General features: G+C 42.4%; 1 non-coding gene across 1 annotated transcript; it reads right to left on the minus strand.

The window, feature by feature from the left end:
• Nucleotides 1–1,204: 1,204 nt before the first annotated feature.
• LOC132646663 (U6 spliceosomal RNA) lies at nt 1,205–1,311 on the minus strand. Its single transcript, XR_009584911.1, has one exon. It is a non-coding gene; the product is annotated as a U6 spliceosomal RNA (small nuclear RNA).
• Nucleotides 1,312–20,731: the final 19,420 nt, after the last annotated feature.

The following is a 20,731-nucleotide window of genomic DNA, read 5'->3' on the forward strand; positions in this document are numbered from 1 at the left end:
ATTACATATTAACATTTCTAGATGGAAGTCTGCTGAGTATTGGAAGGTGTAATTTGTGGGTTTACAGAACACTGAAGGCAAGAAGGGCACAGAGACCGCTGGGGCTGGGGATACTTTGAAATCCCAAACATGAGGCACGTGCAGGTGGAGTGCTCTGTTGGAGCTTGGGGAGCACCAGCCAGCACCGTGGCAGTGGATGATGCATGCTGGGGTCAGGCCTGTGCTTTGACAGTGGTTGGTGCTCCGCTTTCTTTCAGCCTGTGACCCCCAGTTTGGGTTTCCACCACTGGACTGTCTGCCTTTCTTGTTTACTGTAACTCCACACAGATGCAGAGTTCTAACCCTGAGATGATTTGAAGACAACTCATAATTTGAGAGACTGTAGCAGTGGCTCACGCTGACCTTGTGATCAATATGATAGTTGGACCCAGGCGTTCATTTTGATGCTCTGGTCAAGGAGAGATCTTCTGACCCTTGCTAATTGTTACATTCAAAAGAAGCATGGAAAAATAAAAAAATTTTACAAGTTAACCTATAGAGGGCACTGCATAGAGACCCGAGGATTCAGCCCAGCAGCAATACACTTGCATGTCTGAGGCCCTGGGGCTGATCCTGCCACCTCAAAACCAGCAACCAACAAACCCCTTAATGCAACTTCCCTTAAACACAGTCATCTCACAGTGCATGTTAAACACAGTCATCTCACAGTGCATGTTAAACTGTAACACAGTGACACCTGAAGCATGCGAATACCTAGCACTCTATGATGTGACCCAGACACACCACTTGTTTAGGTCCGTGGCTTAGAGCTAGCAGGCTAGACTCTCTTCTAGTCTTCAGCATGACTTGGTCATTAGACAGTCACCTAGCTGCTGGCCTTTGTTCTAGTGCCTCCCAACCCCTCCCCTGTCTCTGCCTAAATTATTGTTCTTACTATCTGCTTTTCTCTTACTTTATTATTCCCTTCTTCCTTCCTTCCTTCCTTCCTTCCTTCCTTCCTTCCTTCCTTCCTTCCTTTCTTCCTTCCTTCTCTCCCTCCCTCCCTCCCTCCTTCCTTCCCTCCCTCCCTCTCTCCTTCCCTCCTTCTTTCCTTCTTTTCTCTTCCCTTCCTCCCTCCTTCCTTCCCTCCCTTCTTCCCTCCCTCCCTCCCTTCCTCCTTCCTTCTCTTCCTCCCTCCCTCCCTCCCTTCCTTTCTTCCTTTTTTAAAAATATGGAACACTTCATAAATTTGTGTGTCCTTTTTGTGCAGGGGGCATGTCAATCTTCTATGTGTTGTTGCAATTTTAGTGTATGTGCCCCTGTGGTGAGCATGTGCCCTGTTTCTGATAACTCAGGGCTTTTGTACTTTATTCTTTTACCCAGTGAACATTCAGTTGTGACTTGTGTAAATTATTGTGCCATCATTTTATATATATAGCTATCGTTCACGATTAGTCTGATTCCAGATCCATATCAATAGCTCTTCTTCAAATACATTTTACTTAAAATGTGATTCATGTGTGAATCATCATCAGCTTATACACATCGTTACACATGGTAGTCTCTTCTGGCAAACTTCCTAAACCACCACTGCCACATTTTAACGGACTGGCATTACTCTCTTTCTGGGCTAATGTCAGGCTGATTGGTGGTTGCATGCTTTTCTCATGTCCTGCACTGCTCTGGACTTGGGCATGGAAGCAAATACAAAATTTCTTTGTGCTAAGTGTAAGATCTATGCCCTAGTCTGCAGCACGGATCCTGTTAGTTGACATCCTTTTCCCTCCTGACCTCTCACTAAGTAGCCCAGGGTGTCCTCCTTGAGGTCCTCTGGCCTCAGCTTCCTGAGTCTTGGGATTATAGGCATACCACAGCCAAATACCCCTTCTTGTCACTGCTGATTTCCACGATAGACCTTCAGTGGGTGACTGATGGCTGCTTGCCAATGAAGATGAGCATTGCATCGGAGTATCACAAATGTGCCTGAGGTTGCACATGATAAAGTCAGCTCTCTCAGCTGAGTGCAGCCTTCCTCCACAGTACCAGCATATCCTCCCTCAAGATGGCTCACGGAGACAGCCACCTACCTCGTAAGTCCTCTCAAGAGCTTCACTGTGTCACCTCCTCAGGGCTTGTTTGAATGTCCGGTTCTCAGTGACATCTTCTTAAGCCCTTCATCCAAAATGGTTTTACACCGTTCTAGAGTCTGTCTCTGTCTCATTTTTTTCCCCATTTGTTTTTGGCATTTAGCTGACATGTCATAGTTGCGTGTTGGTTTTGGTATCTACTGCATGTACTGTGAGCCTCAGGCAAGAGTTTGTGTCTTTGTACTGATGTTCATTTAGGTGTCATCCACCCAAAGAGCATCAGACCCGTCCGATACCTTTTTCTCAGAGGTGGGACCTGGGGCATCAACCCGCATGCAATCAGACATGCTCTTCTCTGGGTCCAAAGCGGCTGACCCTGAGTGCAGTGCTTAGCCTCGCATCCTGAGCATCAGTACAAAGTCCCAATTTATTTCTAGTATCAGAGATCAGACCTCTACTCTTGCCTGATGCGTCCAAAACAAAAAGGGGGAACTGTAGAGAGCTGCGTAATACCGCGCCTGAAAGATGGAGCTGGTTTCCGCCTTCCACCTTCCCGATGGTGAGTGCTCTCTGTCACAAACAACTCCACATTTGGCTAAGGCTGAGGATCTGGCTTGCTTCCATGTATGTGGACCTTCTTTGCATTGCCCACGTGGCATGCTGAGGTTGGCTACCCAGAGGCTATTTAAAGTGGGCTGGCTTTACCCAGGGTCAGATGATTGTTCAAGCTTCCTGAATAAACTGCATTGAAAAAAAAAAAAAGAGTTTGTGTCTTCATGCCTCTAGTCTCAGTCTGTATCCTGAGGGAACCAATGAGTTGAGCTGCTGACTCATTCTTCTGCCTGCTTTCACTTTCTTCTCCCTGATCCCTTTCTGTGTCTTCACTTCTAGCCTAGAGCAAACTCTCCAGGCACCACAGCAGGGTTCTAACCACACTCAGAAGTAGAGCAGCAGTTTCTTAGTCTCAACCTCAAACTCCCAGGTACCAAAATAGAATCAACACCGTTTTCAGGTATGCGTCTGAGTTCCGTCTTTTGTGGCCAGGGGATAAAGGGCACAAACGACTCATGCAAGTTGTTAGGCAGGATCTGTTTTTCTGGGAGATGGTAACACCAAGGAAAACTTCACTGTGCACTTAGTAGGCATCATGTTTCCAGTTCCAGACTGACAAGTGCTTTCCAAATTGGCTAACCATGCAGGATAGTTTTATGTCAACTTGACACAAGCTAGAGTTATCTGAAAGGAGGGGACCTCGAATGAGAAAAATGTGTTCATGAGACATGGCTGTAGGGAAGTTTCTTACTGAGCGATTGATGGAGGAGGGCCCAGCCCATTATGGGTGGTGCCATCCCTGGGCTGGTGGTCCTGGGTTCTATAAGGAAGCAGGCTGAGCAAAGCCAGTGAACAGGCATCCCTCTTTGGCTTCCCAGGTTCCTGCCCTGTTTGAAGTTCTGTCCTGGCTTCCTTTGATAATGAACAGTGACATAGAAATGTAAGCCAAACAAACCCTTTCCTCCCCAACTTGCTTTTGTCATAGTGTTTCATCATAGCAAAAGTAACTCTAACTAAAAAAAAAAAAACCTAAAATTCTCAAACATTTTATTTTAAATATTACTTTTATGTGTATCTGTTTTGCTCGCATGTATTTAAATTATATCACATACATGCAGTGCCTACAGAGGCCAGAAGAGGGTGTCAGAGACTCCAGAACTGTAGTTTCAGATGGTTATGAGCTGCCACGTGGGTGCTGAGAAGCAAACAATTAAGAGCAGTAAGTGCTCTTAGCCGTTGAGCCATCTTGGCAGCCCTATTCCCAAACATTTGAAAAGGCTCCACACGTGGGTGTCTTAACTGTTTTCTCCTCAGCACTTAGCAATATTTATTAATGCATCTGTTCTACTGAGAACTAGTGGAGAAAAACTGGAAACTGATTACCTAATGGGGATGCCGTGAAAAAGAAAGCTAAGTCAGGACAAGCAGGGAAAGATCATTTTAAAAGGTGGCAGTCAAGAAGAGGTTCATAATCTGACCTCAGAAAGAGCCACCGTATTTTGAAATGCACAAATGCACTGTGAGCTAATAATGTTTTCAAAGCCAGGCTGGGCCATGGGATAATAGCTTACAAGTTGTCCCTTGCTGTTTGGTAATGTTAATGCACAGGAAGTGGCTAATGATTTCTAAAGTGGTGTTGGGCTGTAGTTAACAGGCCTTCCCAGGCACAGGGTGGAACTGCAGCGCTGCTCCCTACCAAGGGAAGGGGTTTTCCATGCTTCCCTGGTTCCATCCCACGCAGGATTCAGCCTCTACGCGTCTGCACCATTTCACCCTTTCTGTCACCCCTGGTAGTACAGAGCCTGTGATGATAGCTGAGGGACCTTCTAGAGTAGGGAAACAGAAATTCTTTGATATTGGAAGCTCAGCTAAGTGGGGCCTTGTATTTGATTTTATATTTTCATTGTAATTATATTTTAAGCTGGGGGGGGGTTAAATGTACAGAAAGAGCTCATTCGCCTTTATCTGAAATTGAAAATCAACTGTGATCCTGCCTTGTGGCAGCTAGCCCTGTTCACTCTGCCTTGTTCCCTGAGTCTCAGTCTCCTCATGCAGATGTGCTCCTGCTGCTGCTCACTGTCAGCAGCAAGCATGGAAATGACAGACCTGCCCAGGAACACAGGCAGAAGTCAGGCTGGACACGGGCTGACCGGGAAAAAGCTGTTTTTCTGAACCATGCTGAGTTGACATTCAATGAGAGCATCACTGGTTTTTGTTAAAATTTTTCTTTTTATTTTTAATTTGTGCTGTGTGTGTGTGTGTGTGTGTGTGTGTGTGTGTGTGTGCTCACAAGCATATGTGTGCAGAGCCTGGCAAGTCCAGAACAGGCTGGAGTCACAGATGGTTGTGAGCCTGATGTAAGTCTTCTGGAAGGAAGAACAATTCACAAACTATGGAGCCATCTCTTCAGCCCATGAGTGACTGCACTAAGAATGTTGCTATTAAAAAAAAAATCATTCTACATTTAGATGAGAAATCCTGGAAAACCACAGGCAGACCAGCCAGAGAGAACTCAGGATGTATGCTTTTGTTTCACTTTACAGAAAAGGGCATGGAGAGGGAAGTAAAGTCTAGTGCTTTCACCTAAGGCATCCAGGCTGCATCCCTTAGAGACTGGAGGAGATGGGCCAGAACCTCTGCACACCACCTTAGAGAATCCCTCTGAGGATTGACCTCAGGACTGATGCTCCAGAGCTGCCTTCTAGGTGTGGAGGTCCCTTGCTGCCTGGCTTGCCAATGCCTGGCCAGACTCATGGCCTGGTGAGTCCGGCTTCCGGCGTCCTGTCATCAGATGACAGCTTGAGTCATCATTGCCTGTTATTTCCAAAGCAGGGTCCAGAGAGTCTACTGCAATAGATACTTTGTCAGTGCTGACACTGGCCATGTCATGCCAGTCAGAAACATATGGACGAGAGGGACAAGTAACCCTCCTCTAAAGCAAACAAACACCCACACCATAGAGGACCCTGGGCCATTTTTCTTCAGAGACCAAAGGTATTCTCACTCCAGGCAGCAAAGTTTAAGCCAACCAGGCACCTCCTTTCTGTGAAGCAGAGACTGCCTTTGTTGCTACTGTCCTCAAACTTTGTTTTTATTCAACTTGAGAGATTTGTTTATCCCAATGGGCCAGTGGTTTTCTCCAACTGCTCCATTTTTGCATGCCCCGAAACTGCAATTCTCAAAACACTGTCCAGGAAGCCAGTGTCAACAGCAGATGTTAACCTACTGTGAATGCACCTTCTCCCCCTTCACCCCCAACCCCCACCAGCACCCTGGATCTGGCACCAGAGGAGGTGCTGGCTGAGTATCTGCCGTCCTCAAGTCTCTCAGCCTCTTTGTTCGGATAGTCATAGTCCTGCCTGTGTCTTTGTCCACTGTATCTAATTATGATTTGCGGACATTCACTAACTTAAATGACAATATGGGAAGGAGAGACATTTACATTGATTAAATATTGTTCTCATTTCATCTATTGAGTTATGACCGGGTGAGCACACACAGAGGTCAACACTAGTGACAGGGAAGCTTGCTTCTACCCCAGTACCCCAGAAATGGGACATGTGGGAGGCAGTACCAGGGTGGGTCAGTAGGCAAGGACAAAGGCTGAAAAGCCAAGGCTAGTGTCTTTAATGGGGTTTCTCCAGGAACAGTGAGGCAGGGGAGGGGACAAGCTAGGGGTGGCCTAAGCATGAGCACCTCCTCTGGGCTCTGGAGCACAGGGCAGTCTCTAGGCCCTTGGTACTTGTCCCTGGAGTGATTTGAAGCAGGAGAAATACAGGCCTGGTGTGCTAGAGTTGGATGGGAGGTTGAGGCCATGGACTTGGGCTTGGCTGATGTGCCACCAGCCTTTGTTCACGCTAAAAGATGGCTAGCTAGTCCTGGGAGGTACAGCCTGTCTCTCATCAGTTACTTTTAAAGATGTTAAAAAGAAAGCATGTAAAAGCAAAAAGAATATGGTCAATACAAGTGTGTGCCAGGTCTTGGGCTAGAGACAACAGCCCTGCGTGGCTGGTATTAACAGTTTATAAACAACGAAGGTGGAATTCAGAGAAGCCGGGGATGATCTAAACTCACACACTGCAGAGTTTAAGACCAGCTTGACTTCCAAAGTCCTTTCAGGCTTAGGAAGGTAAGCAACCGTGCCTAGGTGCTTCTGCTAGGAGCCGCAGGAGACAGTGAAGGAGCTCCAGGCTGCAGTGATCTGGGGAACAGGGTTCTGAAGCTTGTTGGCTATGGGTCTGGGCGGGCAGCTATCAGAGAGCCACAGCTGCCAGCCATTCTGCCCGCACGCCAGCGGGGGAGGGCTGGGTGTCCATCCCTGCATTTCTCACAGCCAAGTTTAAACCAGTTTAAACGAGACAAAGTATTCAATTAGAGATGGTTGAGGAAACAAGGCACGTATCATCTGTGTTGGCAGCAAAGGAGAAGAAAATATTGAGCTTTTGCAAGCTGTGAGCGCTTAGGCTCCGCAGGATGGTGTTGCCTCTCGGAAGAGCAAAAGAATCCACCGAATACCTTAGAGAGATTAATTTCCCTAGGAAAAAAATAAAACAAAGGAAGAACCTCTGATTACATTTAAATGTTTCCTTGCCAATGCTTGGGGGAATTCTAGTATTCCTCCCTCGCAGAGGAAAGCTTTTGTGCATGGGGAAAAGGCGGTTAGGGCACAGGGCGCCTGGGAGGACGGAGGTGAGGGAGGGCTGGTGAGGGGAAGGATGTTTCACTGGCAGCACAGGTGCAACAGTTTGGAGTGAGTGATGGCCTTACAAATGACCCTGGCACAGAGCAGAGGAAACCCAAGGAGAAGATGAATTGAATTACAGCTCCAGCGTGGATGCATTTGATTTTTGCTGCAGAGTCTAATGGATTGTGGGGCTGGCTGACCAGCTGGGGGAAGGTCAGAATATTGAGGAAATGGGAGGGGCTAGTGATGAACAGTTTTCTGGATGGGGAAGAAGCTGCAGACCATTCGCTTTGGGATGGAGCATTTGGAGTGTGAAAAGGCACGGGTCATAATCTCCTTTATCTGTGAACACTAATTATGCCTCATGCCAAGACACTGCCAATCTCCGAGGAGTTCACTTGAACACCAGGGAGGGCAGAATGGGATAAGCCGTAAAACATTCACTTTAGTTTCCCAGAGAAACTGACATTGCTAAAGAGAATTAATAGTTTTTCATTTAGGCTGAAAATACGATTTATTTAAAAAATTGCTATCATATACCTTTTCTATGGCAACCCCCAATGCTGTGACATTTTCCTTATGTATGTTTTATGACATATACAAAAATTTTCAATATTGTCAGTATGACTTCCTATTTCCTTAGAATGTTAATCAAATCAATTGAGGAATGTGATCAACTCATTGTTCAGATATTCAATTAGTTTTTTTAAAAACATGAGTTCATCTCTAGGTAATTAACAGTTCAGTTTTCTAGTTGGTCAGTTTTTACTTAGTTACTTGCTCAATTCCTCTTTTAATTCTGTTTGTGTGATGTCTGTACCCTTGTATGCCTCTGGCTTTTGAGTTACGTATTGTAATATTTTTCCCACTGTCCTGTCAGTTGACCAGGAAGGAAGCAACCTCGTCTATCTCAAGATCTAGACAACACGGTTCTGACTCAGAAAATGCAAAGTAAGCCCCCCAAAGTAGCCAAGGTGCTACAGATTAGAAATATTACAATGGGAAGAAATATGAATAATTTTAAAATAATCATGAATTTTTGAGTGAGACAGGCTTGTATTCCAATCCAGGTGTTGCTAACTTCCTATGGCCAGAGGACCCTTCATGGTAATCATCCAGAGTCAGGGGTTCTTTACACGCCAAACAGAAACCATCCAAATGGCTTGTAGGGTTGCAGTGAGAAAGGAATAAAATGTTTGCCCAATGCTGGATTTCTTCTTGACTCTTCTAGGCTTTTCTCCCCCTTGCCTGTTTTAACAGTATGTTGACAGAAACTCTGGTACCCTGGAGGGTCACTCTGTGTGGGTCTGTGGTCTGGACTGCAATCTAGCTGGGAATCCCAAGCATGTTGCCTATTCCACATACCTCCAAGAGGGGCAGAAATTGCTCTTCTCACGCTTGCTGGCCTCTTTCGTGGCCACCGGTGCCATGGTGTGGTATCAGCTGCTTGGCCTGCCCCAGCAGAAACCTGTTCCTCACCACTCTAAAGTCTCAGTGCTTCACTGTGACTTCCGAGTGGACGCTGACTACCACAGAGAGACCTAGACCTGCCCTGCCAATTGTAAGCTGAGAAGAAAACAAGCGAAAGCCACTTAAAAGACACGGAGTGCCAGACACATGCTCATTAAGTCTGTGCCCTATTCCTGTACCCCTGGATACTTTTCGAAAGCTTCAATTACCTTTTTCTTTTTCTTTTTCTTTTTTCTTTTTGTCATTTAGCCTCACCATAGGCCTTTAAAGTAAAGAGCTAATTGCTTGGCTTAACAAACTTCTTCCTCTGACGGTCTATTAACTATTTTGTCCTTTGTAAGTTGTGCAAAGTGCAAACAGCAGCAGCAGCAGCAGCAGCAGCAGCAGCTTTGAGGTCTTTTGGATTTTTCTACGTAAGGTTTTTCCTGGGGAGCCCAGCACCAACAATTCTAAGATAGAAGAGCCTTGCTTTTCTTTCAGTGCTCTGCTTTTCATTTATTTAGTTTTCAATTGGCAACTCACTTTGATAGTGTTTTTGAGAAGCTAATGGTGAGAACAGTGGGCTCAAGTGAAGTCTCTGAGCAGCACACACCATAGGCGCTGTTAGGTGCCCTGAGCTCTGTAGATTTTCCCAACACTCTCTGTCCCTGTGCTCAGGCCTCTGGAGCCACAGCTACCTTTCCGTTGTTTGCATGGGATTCTTTCTCAAGTTAGAATACATTGCTTGGAGAATCTACAGGCTTGCTCCTCCCAGCATGGTGTTCCATCCCCACTGTAACCATACGGTCTGTGGAAATATGCTATGTAATTACCCAGTCTTCCCAGTCATTTTATTTCCCATCAGAATCTTACAGGCTTTAGTTCTTGCCTGTTGCCCACTGTGCTTTCAATTCTTTGAGACCATGCTTCTTTCCTGGTGTCATTTCTAGTGTTCAGTGCAGGGGTTGGCGCAGAGTTGGCTGACAGTCACCAGCTGAGCAGAAGGACTTGCTTTGTTAGCGATGTGGACAGAGGCTGGTCCTCATCAGACAGAGAGCAGCTTTGCATGGCTGCGTCTTAGAACCTCAAGTTCACTTTTTCCTCACCCTAGGATGTGTGATAGGCAGATTGCTTGCTTCTCTGATCCACAGCGGTGGCATTCAGTCTTGGGGATTTCATTAGCACAGCAGATTGACCCCACTGAAAGGGAAATAGGGCTCCCCTCACACGGGGAGCACAGTAAATGTGAGCCCTCTTGTCTGTGAGTTTATCTGTAGCAGAATTTAGGCAGGGGGACTCATTCATTCTCTGAACTTACACACACACACACACACACACACACACACACACACACATTCCCCCAAAGAGAATCTTGTGCAGCATGGGAGTCTGGGGATGGAGAATGGTGAGTTGGGCCTGGGGGCTTAAGAATGGGAGCAGAGACAACACAAAGAGAAGAAATCCTTGCCTTTCACAGGGCACCAGGGACAGAAGCACAGACCATCCATTCATGTGGGAAAGCAGGGGACAGGGTTACTTGTGAGCAATATAAAATACACATTCACACTCTTCAAGAACTAACATGTTTCTGTCAGCATAACAGTTTTAAAAAATATTTTAAGGAACATTATGCTATGTTACAAAAATCACAAACTAAGGAGGTAGAAGAAAAAAATTGAGAACATTTAATGTCTTTTGTTTGTTTGTTTTACTATTGATGAAACCAAGACTTTCACAAAAGTGTTAGTGGGTCTTATTTCTATTCTGCCTCCCACGTTAATTTTGGAATTGTGTGGAATTATGCTGGGAGTGGTCGTAAGGCAAGGAGTTCGTACACAGGCCATGGTGGTAACGAACACACTGAACCAGACGGTTAATTTACCTAAAGTCTTGGTTTAACAGACAGAACTAATCTAACGGCAATTGGAACAGACACAGCTAGTCGACCTGATGAATGGGGGAGTAGCCATGTACTCCCTTGTGTTCAGCAGCACACACTCACAGCACACTTTTCTGTGGGAATCCTTAAGAGCATCCTTACAATCCATGCACACTGTTTTTCTGAGAAACGTACACCACGCATTTGGGGAACAGAATTCGTTCATGATTTTGGTGACAACAACCCAGATGCTTTGTCTTTCTTATATCGATTTCCTCAAGACTAATTCATTCTTCATACAATCAGCATTCGTTTTTGGTGTGTTTGAAATATTCCACATACATAAGAAATATTGTGCTCTCCACTTCTGCTTCCCCAGATTGCTATCTGAAACAGTAACATATTCTTCCTCATAAACTGACTGGAGTCAGCTCAGTCTCCTTGACCAGTTGGCCTTAACTCACCATACACTTGGGGAAAGCCTGATTTTCTCCATGGCGTTAGCTTTTTAGAGCAACACAGAGTTTCCAGTTACCACAGCAGACACTACTGTGTGAAACTCGAGGCCTCTTTGTGGTACACTACATTCAAACTCAGGGACATTAGTTCCTATGCTTTCTGGCTGTGTCCACGGGATTAAGAATGTAAATTGATGCTAACTGCATGACTGACATCTAGTGGATAAATGCCAGTGGTGCTGTGTAGACTGGCTTTTTCTCCCCTCTAATCCTTTCCTGCACTTTCAATGGGCTTTCTTAGATGCAGCAGACTTTATCTGTATGTAAGGAATTACAGGGAAAGAAATTAATATCTGAAGTACAAAGTTATACCGCTATAAAGAAAACTGGTGGGGATGAAATCTTCTAGAAATGGAGAATTTTCACTTTGTAGAGATTTGTAAGAATGCATAATATCTTTGGAATGGAAAAAAGAAACAAACCTTGAATATAAATTTACTTGGTTTATTGGCAAGCATACAGCACAATCCCCAGAGAGAATGTCAACACTTATTATTTTTGATTGTGTTTTTTACTTAATCACTGTAAACGGTTGGATCTGTGATTCTGATATGGAAAATCACTTGTCACTTGTGACTATAGTAAGCATGTTGAAATTTTACTGTTCTTAGACTCAAGTATAAATAAATATTAGAATAATTTTTAAATTACTTGTGTCTTTTTCCTACTGGAAAACTTTATTTATTTATTTTTTTAGATTTACTTTATTTAATGAGCGACATTTCATAAGACCCTGTCTCAAAACAGGGCTTAGTTTTCAAAGGTTTTATTTTATTTATTTATTTATTTATTTATTTATTTATTTATTTATTTATTTATTTTTTGTATATGTAGGTGTCCACAGAGGTCAGAAAAATTTAGGCAGAAAATATTTCAAAAAAAAGTGCTTATATAGGTATAAATAACTTTAGAAATATAGTGGTTTATTTTTCAGATTTTTATTTTTCAAAGTTAATTTTAATAAAAAGTTTGAGCTTGTTTTTATTTTATGTGTGTGGCTTGTGGGGTGGATATTTTGCCTGCAGGTGTGTCTGTGCGCTATGCCCATGCAGTGCCTGCGGAGGCCAGCAGAGGGCGTTGGGTCCTCTAGAACTGGAGTTACAGACAATGGGGAGCCTCCACTGGGTGTGCTGACTTTTGAACCCGGGTTTCCTGGAAGACTAGCCAGTGTTTTTAACTGCTATTCTCCGGTGGTCAGAATTAACTTTTTAAAGCGAAGGATTTGTTAATTTTTGTTGTGCATGTGTGAGTGTTGTGCCTGTTTGTATGTAGATACGCTCTGAGAATGCCTGGTTCTGATGAGGTTAGAAGAGGGGGCTGGGTCCCCTGGAACTGTCCAGCAGGGTATAGCTTTGGGGATGAATATTATGACATGGTAGGACTGAGTTTAATTATAAATTTTCTCTTTTTAGAAAAATAAACTTTATTGTAAAAAAGCATGCAAAAAATAAAAACACCATGCACCAAAATTAACCAGATCCAAAGTCTATACAACTCAGTGAACTTCTATACCGTTAGAATAGGCATTTAGAGCAGTGCTTTACAGTAAATTTTCAGCTAGGGTTGAATACATCTTTTGTACTTACCTGTCAACAAAACCATATTTCCGACAGAATCAGAACTAGAAAAACAAAAAGCTTTGTATCATCTATCATAACTATATCCATTGTCTGAATTCAGTCCCCCCTCATCCCCTTATCTTTAGCTCTTCCTGTCTTCTTTCCCTCACACTCTCCTACACTATAGCCACATGTATGCTTGTTTACACATATGCATTTATTATTAGCTAGAGTCCACATGAGAGAGAACATGTGGCTATTTCTGAGATTGTGAGACCATGATTAATGTTACACATTCGGAGTCCATCCACTGGCCTGTAAAATTTTAACTCCATTTTTTCTTTTGAAATGAATAATGTCAATATATGCATATATAATTTTCACTGCCCATTCATCTGTGGATGGACACCTAGGTTGATTCCAATTCTTTGCTATAGTGAATAAAACAGCAATGAGCACGGATAACTAGAGGTGCACTTAGCTCTGTGGTGGGGTGCAGAGTGGGCTTCTGTCCAGGAGTGCAATAGCTGGTCCCTGCTAGTTATATTTTTAAACCAACTTATTTTCACAGTGACTGCATTAATCTGCACCCCCACCAACAGTGAATAAGAGTACCTTTCTCTCAAAATCTTTTTCAGCATTTTTTTTTTGTCAGATTTGTTGGTGTACCCAATGGAACTGGGGTGTGGTAGTAGCTCAAAGCTATTTCAGTTAGCATTTTCTTGATGGCTAAGGACATTGAACATTTTAAAAAATAGTTATTGGCTATTTTTACTTTAGAAAACTGTTCATTTGCCCTTTTAGTGACTGACAGTTTTATTTCCTTGTTACTTAATCTCTGCAGTTCTTTGTAAATTCTTAATAGTACCCCATTGTCTAAAGTAAGCTTCTAATGATATTTCTTTTCTCTCTTTCTTTTTTCTCTCTTTCTCCTTCCTTCCTTCCTTCCTTCCTTCCTTCCTTCCTTCCTTCCTCTGTCTCTTTCTTCCTCCCCCTCTCTCTTTCTTCTAGAAAGAAGGTCTCAGTCTATAGCCCAAGCTGGCCTGGAACTCACTGTATAACACGAGGCATCAGTTCCTAGGACTGGGCTTGCAGATATAAGGCACTGTTCCTGTCTTTACTGATACACATTTTCTTCTTGGACTATATGATAAGTTAAACTGATTACTTGAAGAGGTGGGATGAAGTCTCACTCTTAGCTGAGGAGCTATTGACAATTGATTGTTGCTGGAAAAGGAGAGTCAGTTTTCTCTAAGGGTGGGTCTCTTGGTAGGTTGGCCATACTCCAATGGAAGGTCGCACATACCAAGAATATACATGAGCAGCTCTAACTGGACTTGATATGTTTTAAAAACAAAGGACACAAATTTGGGTAGATAGCCAAGGGGTAGTGAATATGATCAAAATACATTGTACAATTGGGGGAAGCAGCTCATGTATTTAATCCCAGCACTCAGGAGGTAGAGGCAGGTGGATTTCTGAGTTTGAGGCCAGTCTGGCCTCCAGAGGGAGTTCTAGGACAGCCAGGGCTGCCCAAAGACATCCTGTCTTGAAACAAACAAACAAACAAACAAAACAAAAACCCAAAAAAAATCCCCCAAAGCAACAACAAAATGCATTGTACAAAATTCTCAAAGAACTAATAAAAATAAATGTATTCTTTGTAGCAGAACTTCCTTTGAAAGATGCTGTGTCTTTGTAGTTTGAAGCCAGGAACAGATCTTTTCAGAGCACCATCAGTGGGCCTCTCGGTTCTGCTGTCTTGCCACATGAACAAGAGGTGTTTATACAGTTTTCCAAGATACGGTTGATTTAGCCACGTGCCCTGAGACCTGCATGGGGATTGTTAATTTCATATTGCCCACGACAGCCATCTCATGACTGCTTACAGAGTTTATAGGAGTTCAGCTACAAACGTGATTATGCCAGCCATTTCTCAGTCCTGACACCAGTTTCAAATTAAAAACTGACAGCCCTCACCTGCTCTTGGGTTCACCCACAGGTCACTTTCCTGTCATTTCGGTTCTCCCCCTATTAAAATGACATCTCTGTTCATAAAGGCACAGAGAGGGGCTGTGGGAGTGTTGCCTTATTGGAGAATGAGAATAAGGTGTCATCTGCTCAGATAACGCAGTGTTTAACTTTGGCCTTTAAGGAGACAGGAGGCCAGGGATACCCAATGGATCTCCAGATACAAGAACAGAGGTCCAGAGAGGTCAGCGTCTGATTGTATGCAATCCACACACGAGAGCAGATGTGTCTTATGAAGACACATTGAAAGGACAGAATAGATGGAATTATGCAATAGTCTTTCAAGTATTCTCTCTAAACATTTAAAATTTAAAACTCTAGATGTTTATTAATTTTACCTAAGGGTAATTTTTTTCCTCTTAAGAAGAATAAGAACAACTTAGGATAATATCCACTTGAACAAAGTGAAAAAACGTTTGACATACTCATATAAAGGATTTAGTGAGACTATTTGGCATCTATAAGTATGATGCTTGCACAAACATAACAATGTACTGTCATCACCTTGCCAAGAAACACGAGTGGCCTTTAGTTATTACTTCAAATAAGACAAGTGAAAAAATTAAGGAAAAAGCTTCTTTTCTCTTTCTGAGAGAGAATGAATTGACAAATAATTTGAAATAACAGTAATTTAGCATCGTAAGATAGTACAGTGCAACACCCTCTTCTGGCATCTGAGGACATTGCACACATAAAATAAAGATAAATTCTAAAAATCTCAAAAAAAAAATCCCCAATAAAACAACTTAAAATTGTAAAACAAATGTCATTATCAAACATCTTTGTTTTAAAAAAAATATCAGAGACTTTAGACCATGAGAAGAATAATCTGCTTCCATTATCAGCGATGACAGTCTTTCAAGACTGTGACTTTAGTAATTCTGGATGTGGCTCAATGGTAACATACTTGCCTAGCATGCACAAAGTTCTGGGTTTGAGTTCCCAGCACCACAGGAGGGGAGTGGGAGCAGGGGCTGACTTTTTCATCTACCATAATCTCTACTCATGGTCTTCAACACATGCTTATTAGCATCTTTCTGTGTCAAGTATTTGCTGATTGTAAAATGAGAATAATTACACTGTATTCTGAGAGGCTAATATAAAAAATAACAAAAAGCAGTCTTTGAACACATATATATTTACTTGATAGTATTGTTATTGCTATATTATTAATTATTATTATGACTACAAATACCTTACGGTGCAATGGTTGCACTTCTGGGTCCTGCTTACATGTAGACAATAATGTTAGACTAACTTCTGGGAATAGGACATTTCATGCTTAGGGAGACACCTTTTGGCAGGTACAACTGGTTATTCACGAATTTGTCTTGTTCAAGTTAGACAAAAGTCCTTGGCTTGAGGCAGGCCACATGTCTGAAATGGTACAGGAATCAGGAGCTTACATAAAGATGTCATGGTAGCATCCTGAGACAAGCCTTAGAGGGTAGAGTTTGAGAAACACAGATAAAGACATTCATTTGAGCAAATCTATACACCAAAATCTTATGTAAGCTGTAAAGTAGATAATAGAAAACTATTTCTCTGAGCTTAAAGACCGTCTTGATTTTATTTAAAATCATTGGGAATCAGGTCGTGAATGCATAAAGGTTTATATAGTTTGTATAAGATGAGTTACTCAAAGGTCAGGACAGGAATGCAAACTGCCTGCGTCTTCCCAGACAAGTCACTGCTGTTGTATCCACGGACGTCACCGTTTGTCTCGTGCTTGTTAAATAAGAGGCAGTGTGTTAGCAACTTTATATTCATTCTTAATTTAATGTCTGATACTTCTATAGAGATAGGTTAATACTTTTTGGCTCAATTTCATGTTACTTTTGAGGCATAAGAGGTCAAGTTTCCTATGGTTACAAAAACGAGGAAGTACTGGAAACAAATCATATTCACCCCACTCTCACTCCTAACTGAATCTGCCTTTGCGCTGCTTGTTTTAAGTTTTAATAACTAATGTTGTAAAAAGAAACTAAATAAGCCACCACAGATGACACACAGAGTCAGGAACTGGGGTTTGGAACCAGAAGAGAAGGTTTAGAGTTGTTTTGTTCCTTTACTACACAACGTTGGCGAGTCACTGAATCTCCTAATACCGTAAGTAAAAGAAATGATTTACCCATGTCTCACAGGGTTAAAGTGGAAATGAGATGAGATCAGGTGAGATCACAGAGCTGGGATTCCTAAGACGTATCCTGTGATGATTGTGTTTTGAAGGTCATAATTTGCTTGGAGGATGAATGTTCGTGTTAGAAAACACTATCAGATTCCCCCTAAAGTCAAATGTGGTCTCAGTGCTTTATCTGATCCTGTGCTTCCAGTGCAGCTGTCAGAGCAATAAACACACCTCATCGTTCACTCAGATGTTATTGCTAAAGACACACATCAAATGTCGTTAGCTGGAAGGGCGTTGCACTGTGGATCAACAACAAAAGCGCTATCTTAGCTTTTTCAGAAAATCGGAATATGGCATAACACACGGCATGTATTTACTTATTGACTCCTTCCAGAAAAATTGGTCAAGTTGCAAAATGTTTCAAAGAGCTACAACAACACATGTGTAGGGAAGGAAGTGGTTTGTGTGTCTATGTGGTGTAAGTATATATTATCGGGATGCTGGTGAGATGGCTTTGTGGGTACAGTATTTGTTGTACATGCAGAAGGACCTAACACTTATATAAAGGCTAGGTGTAGCTCCACAGATTTGTAATCTCAACACTAGAGGGCCGAGACAGGTGAATACGCGGAGCTCACTTGCTGGCCTGCCAGACTATCTAACACATCCAGCTCCAGGCACGGTGAGAGCCTCTGCCTCAAAACACAAGATGGAGTGCAAGAGAGGAAGACATCAGGACATCAACTGCTTACCTCTGTACGCACTCCCACGGTGAGTGCTTCTGTATACACATGCAAATTCACAGTTATTACACACACACTACACACACTCATACTTTATTCAAAAAGAGAAAATCTGAGGAAGATATAATAGAATGACAATTACAAAGACGTATTTGACTAGGATGAAATACTAATACTTAATACTTTTATCTATGGTGTGTGGGCTGAGTCTAGTTCCACAGCATATATATATATATATATATATATAAACATGTATACATATATGTGCATGTTTGTAGCTGTGAAAAAAGAATGGCTTTAACATTTTTATATGACTGAAAAATTATTTTGTTGCATGTGAAAATTACGTGAGATTAAAATTCCATTGCCCATATTAAGGTTTTTAAAATTTTTATTTATTATTATCATTTATTACAATTCATTTGCTTTGTATCCCGGCTGTGGCCCCTCCTTCATCTCCTCCCAATCCCAACCTATGTCCTTCTTCTCCTCCTATGCCCCTTCCCTATCAGTCCATTGATAGGGGAGTCCTCCTCCCCTCCTATTCGACCTTAGCCTATCAGGTCTCATCAGGACTGGTTGCATTGTCTTCCTCTGTGACCTGGCAAGGCTGCACCCCCTCCCCCAAGGGGGAGGTGATCAGAGAGCTTGTCACTGAGTTCATGCCAGAGAAAGCCCCTACTCTCCTTGGAACAATGGCTCAGCTGTTAAGAGCTCTGGTGCTCTTCCAGAGGAACTGAGTTTAAGTCCTGGCAACCACATGGTGGCTCACAACCATCTGTAATGAGATATGGTGCCCTCTTCTGGTGTGCAGGTGTATATGCAGATAGATCACTCATATCCATATTAAGGTTTTAATGAGACACAGGCATATTTATTTGTTTGCATATTGTCTATGGCAGAACAGAGTGCATGTATGGGCCACACTGCCTGAAATATTTGCTACCTGGCTCTTTGTGGAAAAATTGTGTCTGGCCTGTGCTAGGCCAAAGAAAAGCAGCATAACTACACTATAGGGATGTAGACCTATGAAAATCGATTCTTATTTTTTTTTTTTTTTTAAAGCTAGCTTCTGAAAACGTTTGAAGCTTCAAACTTGTTTTGGCTGCAAATTGCCTTTTTGCCTGTCTCAAATACAACCAATTTTATGATGCTTTCTTTGCTCTGCCTTGGGAATACCTTTTCTCTCCTATGCCCAAACCCAGTGTATTATGTACTGTGCTTGGGTACCTGCTTGATAGAGCTCACTTTGTTTTCTAGCTGCATTGTTAGCTCCTCAAGGAGCTAAGGTGTCTCTGGCCCCACTTTTCTCTCAAGACAGCTAGCGGTGTTTTCTTTGCTAAGTGACCCAGAATTTGTTGAATGAACACAAATAGCTTGGTTATGGATTTTGAAGAAGCTTCACTCTTGACACAAAACTCACCTTCTACATGGTCTCCAGTGTAGAGATTTGGGCAACTTTCTTCACAAAAAGCCTGCATCTTCTAAGAGCTACCATCAAAACAATAGGACTCAGTGGTTGATTATATGACTTACCTGGAAAAATGTCACTTGAAGACATACATTTGAGCTCCAGAGACAACAAAAAGATAGGAAGAAGGAACAAACCAAATGTTTTGTTTGATTGTTTACTGAGGCAGGGTCTCACTATACAGCCCTGGCTAACCTGGAAGTTGTTCTGTAGACCAGGGTAGCCTCAGATTCAAAGAGATCCACCTGCTTCTCCTCCCAGGTGCTGACATTAAAGGTTGCACCATCATGCCAGCTTCTTTCTTTTTCTAGATGAATCTTCTCTTGGAGTATGCACGTCTGCTTCTGGTAGCTAAGAAAAGGCGACAAGTTTTAACTCACATAATGTTCTCCACTTTATAGAATGAATTAATTGAGAACTTTATGTTCTAATAGTTTTTCTTATCAATTATTTAGTTTTATTGGGAAAATATATTTTCAGCCTGAAAAACAATTTTTTAAATAAAAAAAATTAAATCTGGACATGCTTTTCTTTATTATTATTTTTGAACTATTGTAGTATTCCTTTCTTCTCTGATAGCTTTCTTTATCACTGCAAATATAAACTTCAATGTAATATAAAAGAATTGGAAATTCACTATCTAAATCTAAAGAAAAACTTGTTCAGCCCAAGTCATCAATATACTGAATAGCTGAGAATAAATTACAGAAATAAGTTAAGGAGAGAGCTATGTGTGCAATTCTGGGCTTAAAGAAGGGGTCTTTACAAGGTTTGTAAAGCCAGACTTGACAGGGGGAAGAAAAACAAACACGGACTTGCTGAGGGAAACCTTCTAATAAATTATTGTATATTGATAATTTCTAATCATTCCTCTGAACTACTAGGAGTTATATTATCGTCAAAGACGCCAATGAAAAGCAGGTCTGTTCTTTCACCTGCCCCAATTTGCTGTGACGTATTTTGTATCTCAGGGGATTTGGCCACAAAGTCCATTAGAGCTTCGGAGGCAGTCAGGTCAAATCAATTGTCCACGCTGCAGACAAGGTCCCCATTTACGGTAATTCTCACAGCCATGGTGGAAGAGAGGAAAGGTTAAAAGCGGTATTGTCATGAGCACATCTCATCCATCTTTAAGGCTATGGGTGGGACCCAAACACTGGGTAAGGAATAGGGTGTAGAACTTGAAGTTGCATTTTAGGACTCATACACACATCACCAAATGAGTAATTCACACTCCGAGCCAAACTGAGTAGCTGCTAATACCTGCTAAGATGCACAAAAGGCACTGGGAATGCTCAGCTCTTGAGAGGTTCAGAGTAAATTGAGCAACTGACCTCCTATTGGGAGATCCTTCGCGTTCCCCCTCTAACAATTTCCACTTCATACTTAGTCACATGATAGAGGAGATTCACCTATCTATCTTCTATGTTCATTTGATGTAAATAAGGGAGGAAAGATTGAACAAAAGGGTCATTCCAGTATATTAGTAACTATTGTGTTTTCAGGAAGAAGAAAATCTTATTATTGAACATGACATCATGAAATAGGTCAAATGGCACTTCATGGAGGCACCGACCCAGTGCAGCTGCATTTCTCCCTCCTTGTGAGTGGGGGAAGCTGCTGTTCACTTCACAAGCCCAGCTTCATTTTC

The sequence above is a fragment of the Meriones unguiculatus genome, chromosome 11, assembly GCF_030254825.1.
Source record: "Meriones unguiculatus strain TT.TT164.6M chromosome 11, Bangor_MerUng_6.1, whole genome shotgun sequence".
Lineage (NCBI taxonomy): Eukaryota > Metazoa > Chordata > Mammalia > Rodentia > Muridae > Meriones > Meriones unguiculatus.